At 44.1% G+C, this 14,118-nt stretch overlaps 1 non-coding gene across 1 annotated transcript; it reads right to left on the bottom strand.

The window, feature by feature from the left end:
* Positions 1–6,595: 6,595 nt before the first annotated feature.
* On the bottom strand, positions 6,596–6,667 carry trnaa-ugc (transfer RNA alanine (anticodon UGC)). Its single transcript has one exon. It is a non-coding gene; the product is annotated as a tRNA-Ala (tRNA).
* Positions 6,668–14,118: the final 7,451 nt, after the last annotated feature.

The following is a 14,118-nucleotide window of genomic DNA, read 5'->3' as shown; positions in this document are numbered from 1 at the left end:
TTTAGCAGCAAATGAGTCTCATAAAGCCGCGCTGGTTGAGTTGATTCTGCTCAGATGAGCCCCCAAGCCGCCTGGCTGGTCAAAGCAAGCCGGCCACGTCGCTGACATGTTTATGACCCGGCCTGCCGGTCCGGTCATCCGTGGCCCTCCAGCCCCCGCGAGTCCAACTGCACTCCCCCCCCCATGCAGCGATAAGATAGGAGATAAATAAGGCCGGACTGCGGAGAAACCCTAGACGAGGCCAGAGCAAGCGGGTGAGTCGGAAGGGAGCACGACCCGCAGAAGAGAAGGGCTTGTTTATCAGAGGGCCAGGTGAGGAGGACGTCGGCCATTAAAGGATTAGGCTGGGGCCCCTTCACTAAGATCCAGTAGAGAGAGAGAGAGAGAGAGAGAGAGAGAGAGAGAGAGAGAGAGAGGGAAGATGATGTGAGGCAGCAGGCTGTTGTAAATCTGCCAGAGTCACACCTCTCTCTTCCCCCTGTAGTCCGACACAACCCCACTCACCACCACCCCCGCCCAAAACCACCCATCCAACCCCTCACCCATCCACTAAAAACACCATCAGGCACGAGCAATAAAAGTGAAACGCAGACACACACACAGAGGAACTTAACCTTGGGCTGGGGTCACACTTTCAGTGAGACATTATACCATTGGCACCTCTCAACAACACTGCCTAGGGGTCAAAGACACACTCCTGAGCTGAAAACGACTCCGCTTGAGTTAAACTGTAAAAACAAACATGAATTCAACACAACATAAAAAATAAAACATTTCAACAATTTCATTGCTCGCCTCGAGGACAGACTATTACTAAAGTGGAGATCTTTCAACACAAACTCCACTTTTAAAATTAGTACACTGCGTGTCACCTTTTTAACTGACAACAGGCAATATGAATGTATGCTTTTAAATTTGAAAACTGACTCACACTGACTCAGGCCATGAACCATAGGAGCAGGTGTGCCGGAGTGACAGAGTAAGAGTGAGTGAGAGAGAAAGGATAAGATGCATGGAGAGTTCAAGAGAAAGAGAGTGAGAGCGAGCGAGGAGAAGGAATGGAGAGGAGACAGTTTCTTGGCCTCCTGGGATAATGGCGTAATGGCAGAAGAGGACGATGATTCTGTGGGTGTCGGGGCCCTGGTACGGATCGTTCCTCCACCTCGCGCGCAGCAGAGGCTGCATTCCATCAGCCTCCTGCCAGAGACGTTGCCCTACTGTCCTCTCTCTCTCTCTCTCTCTCTCTCTCTCTCTCTCTCTCTTTCTCTCTCTCTCTCTCTCACACAGTCCTAATCGCACTCTTGAGCAATGCTTGTGTCTGTTATCACAGGACTGAGGCTGCTGGCTTGCCTCATGCACTTTCCCCGGGTGGGCCACTGGCACAGTGTTCACTTGCATTGCAGGCCTCTAAAGTCATCTTAACGCTCAAGGTGCAGCTGAAGATCGGTGGTGCTCTCGGTGGAGAAAACGTGCAAGAAAGAGCATCACTGGAACCCTCAACGGAATGTTTTTTTTTCCCCCTTCGTTTTATTCATTCATTTTTTTCCCGGTTTCTGTCTTTACTCTTTTATCACTGCATTTATTTTCATTTATAAGACATTCCAAAGGCATGTCCCACATGGCGCAAGCCCGAGGCCTCTGGCCTGTCCCGCTCACTCACACAGTGACCCGTGCTGATATCTGGCATTAAAGTTTTACAGGTTCCTCGTCGATCTTGTTCTGAGGCGAGGGTGTCTGGTTGGCTGGCTGGCTGAATGGTTGGAGTGGATGGCTGGTGGTGAAGGGGATTCCCCCAATAGTGTGGCCTGATGGCAGGAGGAGGACTGGGGGGGAGTCAGCTCTTTTACAGCCAGTAAAATGGGCTGACAGAAGAAAGCAAACACACACGGGATGACATACGGCACTGAGGAAGGGCAGCTCTCACAGCTGCACTCTAAGGGCACGGACACAGAGATGGAGAGATGGAGTGAAAGAGTTAGAGAGAAAGGGAGAGAGAGAAAGAGAGAGGGGGTTGGAGAGAGAGTGAGAGGCAGAGAGACAGACAGAGAGAGAGAGAGACAGAGAGAGAGAAAGAACGCCTCATCTACTGTCCTGCAGCTGAAAGGTTCTTCAGTGAATCGTCAAGCACGTAATTTATCCCTCCAGAGTAAGAGAAACCGTGATGGGAGCAGCTTTGATTTAAACGGCTTTTAAAATTCCCTGTTTGCAGTGATTCTTCCGATTGTTGTGCTGGTCTTTCTCAGTGCCAGACTGGCATGTCGGGTGTCTCAAGTGGAACCATGATGAGAATCCTCACATGCTGGACTGGGTTCCACAGCTCTGTATTCTAAGAGGCCTATTAAAGTGCACTGGTGGCTCTGTTAAAAGCAATGTATATTAACAAAGATAAGTTAACAAAGATTAATTCTCCAGAGGACAGGGTGCAAGTGATCATTTCCCACTCTCAGATGACTAGCTTTTAAAAAAAAGTAGGTGGGTATGAAGCCTCAACAAAATTAATTTCAGCTTTCTTCCCACTCAAGGATCAACAAAAGTTAAAAAGATATAGCCTACAAAAAAAAAGAAAAAACCTTTCCTCGCATTACAATTTTAACTCACAGTTAGGGGACTGGGTAATAAACTGATGTAGTCTACTCCAACTAAATATCTTTTAGAAAATAAGCAATATCCTTAAGGACACACTGTAGTGCTATTTGCAAAAGATGAAAATACAGTCGAGTTATTTATTGAATTTGTTTTCCCTGTTGTCACAGTTCATGTTGGATGCAGTCATTTATCTGTGACTGATTTGTAAGATAATCACATTATCTTGATGCTGGAATTGAAACGTTTTTGAAAAATTGCATCCTATTTCTAGCATGCTGGACTGCATGATGTATGGTCATACTGATCAAACGTCATGAGTACTATGTCATCCACAGACAGTGTTCTATAAAAAGCCTGCTCTGCTGATTTTGCAGATAGTGCAGACAGGAAGTTTGTTGGTGTTTGGCTAAAAACACACTGGGTCCCTAAAAAACTACTTAGTGAGCTCATGATGCAGTTCTAATGACAGTGCTTGTTTCTGCAAGGAAGCAATCCTAGACTACATATTACTTTGTCAATACTGATATTTCTAAGAATTGATAGCTAAAATGTAGACAAGGGTTCCCTCTAGTGGTGAATGACGTGACAATGCAGATGACAAAAAATTGTGTTCTCTCCTCTCCTCAACACCTTTCTTTGAAAATGCCTAGTGACTAAAATTTTGATGACACATTTATAGCAGTAAGGAGCATTTACCCCTTAACTCTGTGGAGCACCCAGTTATATTCATGAAACATTTGGGAGATAGTTTGTGCACTTTTGAGCATATTATAGCACATCCCAGTGTAAAGATGTGGAACTCGTTTCTGTCTTGGGTTTCTCTCACAAGTTATGTACTAAGCAGATATTTAAAGATAGCAGTGGCATACACATTTCAATTATTTTATAACATTCCCTGAGATGCTTTATTAAAATCTGACAGTTTTCTGACACATTGAAATTGTGTCTTGGCTAATTTTTCTCATGATATTCTATAGAATGCTCTAAAAACCCTACAGGAAATAAGGCTGATTTTGCAACTGAGTTTTTAAATGTTATTTTCCATGCATAATTGGCTTCACTCTGATTGGGATGGGATATTCCAGGTGTATTGTTAAATTGGTAAAAGGGAAGGGAGCATGATAAATGAGAGCAGTTGTGTAGAAATGATTTACAATTATATTGTTATCCCAAATATCCCTGCACAACACACAGAAAAGAATAAAAGAAAGTTGAGTAAGAGATAATGGATGACACGGTGGTCTGTTCACAGAAGTTAATGCACACTCGAGGTTGTAAAACGGCCCCGACGTGAAACCTCGTAAGTGCATTAACTTCTGTGAACAGACCACCGTGGACAGTTCATTTAAACTTCACAACGAGTTCGGCGAATTAATATACAAGTGTGATACGGCCAAATAAATGGATCTTCTTCATAGGTGTGCAAATAACATATGGTTAATGGTCGTTCTAAATTATGTAGGACAATGGGAAATTCAACCAAGCTTGGTTTCAAAACGTTTAAAATGTAACGGGAAATTAGCACAATGCAAGTGGCAACAGTGGAATAAGCGGGATAATGGACTCCATGGTGGTCTGTTCACAGAAGTTAATGCACTTACGAGGTTTAAACGGCCCTCCGCTTCGCGTCGGGGCCGTTTTACAACCTCGACCGTGCATTAACTTCTGTGAACAGACCACCGTGTCGTCCATTATCCCATACATAGATACTTGCACCACTGGCATTACATTTCAGGAGCAAAGCTTTTTGTGTGGTATGGTATATATGGTTTTGTGATGTCATAGTTGTTAAAATAAGAATTAAGGATCTTTGATAAGAAACACTGAATTACAGACTCAGCACTTTTTTTAAAATTACTTGATTCAAGATTCAAGATTCAATACTTTATTGCCATACAACTCGATGCAAGTTGCTTGGGATTTGCTTCAGTGTGCTCATGACAGGACAAAGACATCACCATAAACACACAGAAAAAGACATAGAACACATATATACAGAGTCCCACACAGGATCACCCTTGACATAGGAAGATAGAAAGGGCACACTGCCCTTGACTGAAGTGCGGAAGGATTAGCTCAGGTACACCTTACCACCTCCTCAAGTGAAGTATGTGAAGTGTAGAATGTTGCTGGCAGTTGTCCTTTTACTCACCCATTGTAAGTATTCATTACCATTTCATGTTACATTTTCAACTTCATGCCCCATTTCGAATTGTCATCCCCTTTTCAACTGGCCCATGGACAGAATTCTGGACTTCACTGTATATAGCATTATTCTGCCATTCTGACCTGACAGATCTATCCACCATGATCTAGACCCAGGTGAATAAACCCTCTCCAACCTCACTAAGCATAGAGCCCTGACCCTTAGTCAGCGGCATAGCGCCCTGACCCTTGGTCAGCAGCAGTCTGAGCCTCACCTCATCGTTCTCTGGAGGTCGTGTTTGTGTGCGAGCACAGCAGGCTGCATGGTGGTCTGCGGTGGCCTCGAGGGAATGTGGGGGGAGCCCGGGTGGTGTTGGGTGGTGTTGGGTGGTGCAGATTGATGATGCCCATGTGCAGATGGAGGCAGCGCAGTGCTCCATCACGTATCATCCTAGATTTCGGCAGGGTGTATGACAACTCATGGGGTGGGTGAGCCATGTCAGGTGTTTCTGAAGGTGGTGAGTTCATATTAGTCTCTGCCAATAAGTTGACATCTAGGTTAATAGGTCTGAGATAATTGGAACATCCTTCAATGTGGTTTATGTAGAAAAGGTTTTTTTTTATCCCTTGAAGTTGAATGATTCTGACCAGCTGAAACAATGTGAAGTGAAACAATATAATGGTAGAGATCTGGTGGAATGACATACAAAAAATGCATACTTCTTCATGACTTTTGCTTGTTTGTTTGTTTTGACATTGTAATTCCCATCTTGAAAACATAACAAAAATGTGTTTTGAATATGGTACTGTATGTGGCCTCATGCAGTCTTTATAATACTATTTCACATTTAAAATAAATTAATACATACCTCTTATCAAAGCATGAAACCATGTTATTGGTAGTAATTGACTGACACTGAAAGTAATATTACATACATCTACCATTAAATAAATAAGCAAACCAGATGACTCTGCATGAACATTCAGCTGCTTAAATTCCCTCAAACTATTCAATCTAAAATGACAAGCGCTGGGGTCATGGTGAGATGCTACTAATCATGTCAAATGGAACTGTTCTACTATCCTCTCGCTCACAACAGTTGAGATGGAGCCCAAGCCCATGCTGGCGGAGGTCAAAGTTCAACTCAACAGGTCAGGGGTCACGCCTGCACACCATTTATCTGAGTTATTAACTGACATTGGGAATGTACAAGTGAGGTATGAGCCCAGGTTGCACAATGTCAAAATTAAGATCCAAATGAGGCCTTTGCCATTAGAAGGGTCAGGACACTAGCAGTTAGAACACTATCAAACATGATGGCAGGGTAGAATCTGTACAACCTAATAGTGCTGATAATGCACATCTGGTGCCTGAGTCTGAAAGTGTCCTAATAAATAACTAAAATATGTCCTAAAACGTAAAAGAATAATTTTGTGACCGCATTTCAGAGGAATACACTTGTATCAGGCCACTTAGAGCAGAACAATATGGAATAATAATAAAATGTTAAATAAACATTTTTAGTTTGTGTATATATAGTAAATCAATAACATGATTACATTTATGATTCAATAACATGATTATATTTATTGACAAGGGCCATTGTCTCCAGAACAACTCTGGGTTAAGTGCCTTGCTCAAGGGCACAATGATGGAGGCTGGTGGAACCCACAACTTTTCAGGGTACTACATGCTAACCCAGCTCCTTAGCCACTACACTACCACTGCATGCTAGCCCAGCTCCTTAGCCACTACACTACCACTGCCCATAAGTGGAGATGCCAGCTCCTTAGCCACTACACTACCACTGCTCATAAGTGGAGATGCCAGCTCCTTAGCCACTACACTATCTATGCCCGTAAGTGGAGATGGCGGGGATTGAACCCAGGACCTCATACATGCAAAGCATGCACTCTACCACTGAGCTACATCCCCAATCTTTCTACTTTATATCTGAAAATGGAATTGAAATGGAATACTTTTAAGTAATTGTGTGGTACACATTATATTCTTAAAAGTGCAGTATGAGCAGTCAGTGTGCTTTATGAAAAATGCATGTGTTTCATGTGTTCTGTTAGTCAGTGTTCATGTTTGTTGTTCAACCCCAGACATGAAATTATCTTCTACAATTCATCCATGTCTTTCATGAGAAACCAAACAGGCTAGTACACACACACACACACACACACACACACACACACACACACATACAAAAAAGAGTGTGATTGTATGTACTCCACTGAACACACTACCACACGCTTAATGGGAGATGCATTTTAGCTGCCACATGAGGGCAGTCTTAGTCCTTGTGTGAGAGCTTCAGAGAAAATCTCCATTGTGTCGATATGTGAGAATTACTGTGTGTGTGTGTGTGTGTGGGGGGGGGGGGGGGGGGGGTGCGTATGTGTGTGTGTGTGTTTGCGTAAGTGTATAAGTCTACGTACTCCATGATTGAGGGAGTATCTACATGAAAACTGGTACCATACATATACTCTCAAACACACGCATACCATCCCATGCGTGTGTTTGAGAGTATACAGTATGTATGTACAGTACATGTGCTTGCGTGCCAGTGTATATGTGAGTATGCTGAGCGGTCGGCAAGGCTCTCCCCACTTCATGCCAGCACCGCACTACCTCTGTAGTCGGCTGCCATAAAATAAGCATAAAGTGAGCTGGGCCGGATAAAATATGGATGATGTGTATGGAGTTGTGTGTCAGTTAGTGTGCAGTTCAATAAATGGGTAAATAATTCAGGGGCAAGGGCGCTGAATAAAATATGGCCATGTTTGGCCTGGAAGAGAGTTGCGTGGTGCCATGCACTCACTCGAAGTAGCTATTCATTACCAAAAATAAAATGCTGCTGCACTTCAATATGACCGCACTGAACAACACACACACACACACACACACAGAGAAAGAGAGACAGAGAGAATAAGCTCCATTCCGTGGCGGTGTTCCATGGCTACACTCTGTAACTCTACTTAACAGAGCTTCTATAGTTCTTATGCACTGGCACAAAAGTTTTCAGAATACTCTCTCTGAAAACAGAGTCGAGAAGTGCAAATACCATTTGGGACCCAAATGACTCAGTAGACAGAGCACGGTGTTCTCCCAAGCAAAAACAAGAACTGGAGAAACCAAATCACACCAGAGATCATAACACCTTCACAGAGAAAAGATGTAAAAAAAAACAATATTTTGTTGTCATATTTTCATTTTGGCACAGCAGAAATTAATTTTTTTTCTTCCTAAATAAAGACATTTAAAATATATATATCTTTTGTGTTACATAGGGGATAGCGCTATTTCCCACTTTTTTAGGCCCCGTAGCCACAGCCTGGTTTAAATCACACACACGGTCATGTCTGGAGGAAAGATCAACATCAACATCACAGATATGATTTTGTGCTTGAATAACGATGGGCATATTTTGTGGTGACAGAATCTGGGCTGTCTCGGCGTTTGCAAGTGAAATGAGGCTGGGGGTGCGTATGCTAATCACACATTATCTGCACTCCGCTAATGCGGTGTGTATGCGAGCGTTCACATCTGATAAGGGGCTCGGAGTCAAACACGTGGCATATCAGGGGACCGCCGATGCCCCGAGGCCTGGAAAATTTGGGGCTCAATCAGGAAATGACAACAAGGAACGGCAAGGATGTGATGGTGTTTGCTATGTCATGCACCTGCACTTAGGTGATGGAATAGTGAAGAGATGTGGATATACATGCAGTAAGATACAATATTATCTTTTAGTGAAAAGGAGAATGTTGAAGCAAATCATCAAGTCATTTATTTCGAAAAATTGATAGGTCACAGTCTAACCAGTTTCACATGTCACATGGCCAGTAATATTCAGAAATATTTGACATATGACCCTTAGGATCATCTTTGGTCTGCACACTTACAGAGACCACATCAGCATAGCAACTGTTTGGCATTTCATATACATTTTTTGTCACAACTTACGTAGATATACCTTATAACTTTTCATTGAAAACAACCATTTTGTTTCCTTCTGTCAAAATGACTCTTCCATTGTTCCTTCTTACCTTTTTCACCATGAACTTTCAGTGAGAATTGTAATATACATATATATATATATATATATACACATATAGCTCACATATAGAATTTTCCAGGTAACTGTCAGCTAACATTGCATGCATTAACATCCAGAGAGAGTTAATTAATTGCTCACTCATTCTTGTGAGCACACACACATACATACAGAGAGAGGGAGAGAGAGAGAGAGAGAGAGAGAGTTTTATTTTGCATCAGAAGTGAATGCATTTCTAGATTTAACTTTGCCCTCTCCATGACTTCATAGTGCTGCTGCTACTTTACTTTTGCTCCCCTGTCTAGTCCAGTGTCACTTTACACCTTTATGCTCACATGCAGGGTGACCTCATGGCTGTGAAGCGAGAGGCTGGCGTTGGGGTGGAATAAAGGTACGAGAGAGAGAAAAAGATCACCATCTCCACACATTATCGGCTCGCTCGTCGGAATGTTCAGCTGGCCGGACTCACTGGCTGGCTCGCCAATCTCTGCCCAGCGCTCCCCCATCTTCTTAACAGAGGATGACTTCAGTGTAAATGCGGTAGATAGCCGGGTCACTTCATGCATCCTTAATGGCGTTTGCGACTCCCCATCCTCGGGCTTGCTAGCACTGGACTGACCCTAATAGCATGGTATGTGCAAAGATCATTTTGTGGCCTGAGTGTCTCTCACAGTGGAGCCAGAACAAATGCCAGTGGGGTGGGGGCAACAGTGTGTGAAGTGTGCTGGCGTAAAAGTATATCGAGGACCCTGATACCTTAACCCCCGATCCCCACCCCCCACCTAAAGGCTGGAGTTAGATGAGGGGGAAAATGCCTAATTTATCCCTGAACTCTCACTCTCGGTAATTGGCATAAGCTACTATTTACTGGCTGAGCCTTGGCCTTGCTATTGGAATAATGAATGCCAGCCCCGTCTTGTCTCTGGCCATGAGAGAGAGGCTGTGTGCGCTGCTCTCTCATTATGGCAATGTGATAGGCTGCTCAAGGGGCCATTTTACTTACACACTGCAGGTACACGGCAGGAGCTCGCACCAATGCCACTGTAAATAACCGGAGGCTGATGTCAGGGCAGACCACTTACAATACACAGTGTGCATAAGTGGTGAGCCAAGCAGCTAATGGAACGCATGTGTGAAGGTATGTTTGTGTGTGTAGGGTATGTGTGTGTGTGTGTGTGTGTGTGTGTATGTGTGTGTGTGTCTGAAAGAGAGAGAGAGTGAGCGAGAGAGAAAAAAGACAGAGAGAGAGAGTCCTGGAGGACATGAGACGGCATGTTGTGTGCTTGAGTGACTTGCTTCACAGATCATGGGGCACGGAGATAATGACTGTGCAGTGGAGAACGTGAGGACCCGAAATGCGCATCCCTGGGCCCTCTGGTAGAGAGGACTGCAGACAAACCGCCAGCGGCCCAGAAGTGTTCACGGAAATAATGGGCTCGACTGTCACCTCGGCTTTTTGTTTATATGGTGTTAATTACTATGTAATAAACAGGTGTTACAGAGCTGACATCACTCACATTGTTTGCGTGAATGCATTTCCCCAAGTGAAATGTAAATGATATATGAAGTAAGCTGTGTCACTTTAAGGCAGTTAAGGTGTAATGTGAATGTGCTTTGTCTCACTACTGGTTCATCATGTTGCTAAGGACCCTAGATCCTGGCAGAACTTCTTTCTGCTCTCAGACATTAAACATTTCCTTCATATTCAAAGATACATTTTCAGCAGTTTTCACAATTAGGATGGCAGTATTTGTCAAATGTAAACAGAAATGTCTCTTCCTCATTAACATTTGATTTTGTGTGGTGTCAATGTGTTGTTATGATATAACGTTATGTGATGGAAGTCCGATACAAGCAATGCATTTACATTTACAGCTTTGCTGATTTACGGAGATATTTTAATCTCAATCTCAAAGTGTGACTCAACCACTGACCTTTCTATTCGCTAATCTAATGGTTCCAAATTAAGAGCTGCTGCCAGTGTCGCACCCTACAGGTTTGTGGAGAGGCGTTCATCCAGATCGTAGTGTGACAACCATGTGCCTCAGTCCATCTTGGTGGGCAACAGCACCACACTGATGAATGCTGTGTTTATTTGACATATAGCAGAGGGCCCTATGGTCAAAATTAGGACCGGGCAATAAAATAGAAAAAAAACATCACAGTTCAAATTGGCTTTTAAATATATCCAGCTAATTGGGCGACCTTGTTTAACCCAGGGCTCCTCTCTTCTCCTTGTCCAGTCATATTGGACATGATGGACCCTCAGATCTGAGATTCCTCCGTATTGTGACCAAAGCCCCCCTCATTTTCTTTCTCTCTAGGGATGTTGGTCGATTTTTGCGGGCCGTTAGTGTGACGGTGCATCGTGTGTGGGAGTCATAGTCGGAGCAAGCGCGCGGGACCTTGGATTTTGTCCTGCGGCGGCAGTGTGATTAACGCGTTGGCTAGTTACAAGAAACACATGGAGCTTTTCATTTACACAATGACTCCTGGGCATGCTTAGTCTGTCCTGCGTGCATAATCGGCCCTGCATCCCCCGATCTGTCCGTCCGGATGAGAGGGGGCAACGGAGCGAGGGCGACAGAGAGAAGAAAGAAAGGAGGAGGGTGGGAGGTGGGGTTGTGGTGGTAGTGTGGAGCTAGGAGAGAAAGAGGGAGGGAGGGAGTGAAATGGAGGAGTGAAAATCAACAGAGGAGGAGAGACAAAAAGAGAGTGAGTGAGAGAGAGAGAGAGAGAAGGGGTGAGGTGGGGGGGCTGTGTGGTGGGTTCCCATAACAGTAGTTTGGGATATTAATTAAAAGCCTTAAACAAACATGGCGTTTGGAGAGCGGAGGCAGGGCTCCATCTGCTGTCTGTGACGGAGGGAGTCTCTCTCCGCAGACTGGGCTGGGCCTACAGTACAGTGCTGGGGCAAGAGGATGGGGCTGGAGCTGGGCCTGGGGCCGGACGACGAGCTCCAGCTCAGTGGTGGGGACTAACAGATGGGCTTGGAGGTCTACTGGGGCAGGCCAGCAGCTTCCCAGCGCCCCCAGCCTCTCTTCTCTCTCCAAGAGACAAGGAGATGGGGAGAAACGAGAGATAGATACAGAAAGGTGTGTGTTTGTGTGTGTGTGTATGTGTGGGTGGGGGTTTGTTCACTAATTCTTTCATCCGCCATAGTTTGATAGGCCTCCAGAAAGCCTGGGATAGAACTGTGCTCCCATGCTGTTGGCCCCATCCGGCTGGCCTTTAATCCCTGTGGGAAGCTTTTGCTAAGGAACTTGGAACTTTCTGCATTTCACTCCAATCAAATGAACTCTTGTTTCATGTGGCAAATTCCTTCAGCAGAAAAACAAAATTAAACTTTGGTTCATGCACGTGTTTTTAATAAGGTATAACATGGGCTAAATCAGTATTTGAATTTCAAATGCATAAGGTTAAGTGCTGTTTGAGAGAACTTTTAAAAAGTCTTAAAAGACTTAAAAAAACACAAAGAACTTTTCAATCTCAGGGCTTCTTTCAGCCAGAGATCCCACGATGGCAACTTTCTGCTCTCCATTATATTCTTTGCACATTAATGACATCTGCTATCAATTCATTACCTCTGACAAAAAAGAGGCTTTGACGATAGATGAATAGTGTCCTGAACAGGACTCCGTGGCTCCGTGTTCTCTCACATTGATGGGTAATTATGCCTCGTGTCAGATATAATTTCCCCCAGCCTAATTTCATCCCCTGGATGAATCTAATCGGTCTCCATTTGAAGTCCTCTTAGGGGCTCTTCATGGCTCCTTCTAAGTGTATGCTGTCAGCAGGGGACTTCCAGGCAGTCGCACCTCAATCCATGTTGCCATCCCGTTGTTCTCCTTATTTTATTTTATTTTTAAATATAAAAAGACACAGAGTTAATGTTCTGAATGAGTTCATCGATAATTGAGGATGTTCTAGAAAGAGTTCATTCAAAACATTCTAATGTTAAATGGTGTTTTTGGGACATTTTGAATGTCTCAACAGTTTTTTTTAGATATTTCAGAGAGTTTATCGTATGATTGAAAATGAGTCATCATACAGTGCTTTTACAAAAAAAAATCCAAGAAAATTGCCACCAACCTACAATTTGCACATAGAACTGAATGTGGTCGATAAGTATTTGGAGGCAAATTGACACAAAATCTGCATTCAAATCAACATTTATGAACGTCAGATAGTATATCTAATTGAAAACAGAAACTACATGTCAGTAATTATATGTAGGGGAGCAAACGCAGTGGCGAAATTCCAGGATACCGCTATGGCGTTCCAGAGCCACGACCCCTCTTCCCCTCACATGGGGATGTTGATACATCTCTGTGACTCTGTCCATGTCACCGCAAAATGCAGCGCTGATTGTGGCAGAGAGGCGTCGTTAGTTGTGTTTAAAATTACACTGAACAAAAGCCGGCATTTAGTTGTGTTATCACCTCGTGTCACTTCGCATAATGCGTGGCGTCGCTCAATCTGACGTGCCCAGAGCACGTGCTGCACACGCACACATGCACACACACACACACATGCACACACACACACACACACACACACACACACACACACACACACACACACACACACGCACACAAGCAGGGGAGTTGTGGCCCCCATTACTGCAATCCCTGCATTGCTATACTAATGGCAAACCGAGGGAAATAAGCGTGACATGCGGCGCCAAAAAATGTTTCTAATGATACGCAGATAAGACGGAGAGCTCCTTTGATGGACAGCTCAAGAAATGGGAAGGAAAATGAAGTCTGCCTGCTTGACTCAACACGCAACCGTTTCCCTATTAGCATACTCCGCTTTCCTTGCCCCCTCCCTGGAAAACAAATTGCCTTTCGTGATATGGTATCAGAGGACTCGCCTGATAGATAATCAAGACCTCCGAAATGTTTTTTTCTCCCCCCTCTGACTCAGATGAACGATCAGTCAACTTTGTTGGCTCTCATTATCACTTGTAAACAAGACCACACTTTTGGCCCGCTATTTGTCTGGATGGCACAGTAGAGTGACAATACTTTTCCTAAACATTTCCAGAAATCTTCTCTGTCCACAGGCTAAACATCAACAAGGTCACACAGAGTTCAGAGAGGAGGAGAGGATACTTGCAGCTAGCATCGGGTTGACCAACAGTCTGTTTCCGTGCCAGTAGCTTGTGATGATCTGATGTTTGGAAATGTTATGACCCGAGCTTTTGGCACTGAAAAAGATATGCCTATGCTGATTATGTCAACCAGAATAACGTTTTTCAAACACTTTTGTTCTTCTTAACTTGGGTAGGCTACAACTTGCGCAATGGCATTGTGGTGTG

Source organism: Alosa pseudoharengus, unplaced genomic scaffold (assembly GCF_046254945.1).
Source record: "Alosa pseudoharengus isolate Yale_2024_CS ecotype anadromous, Long Island Sound unplaced genomic scaffold, YU_APseudo_1.1 YU_APseudo_1.1_scf_10, whole genome shotgun sequence".
In the NCBI taxonomy this organism is placed as follows: Eukaryota; Metazoa; Chordata; class Actinopteri; order Clupeiformes; family Clupeidae; genus Alosa; species Alosa pseudoharengus.
Note: the sequence above shows the minus strand (reverse complement) of the source record. Positions and strands in the feature narration are given on the sequence as shown.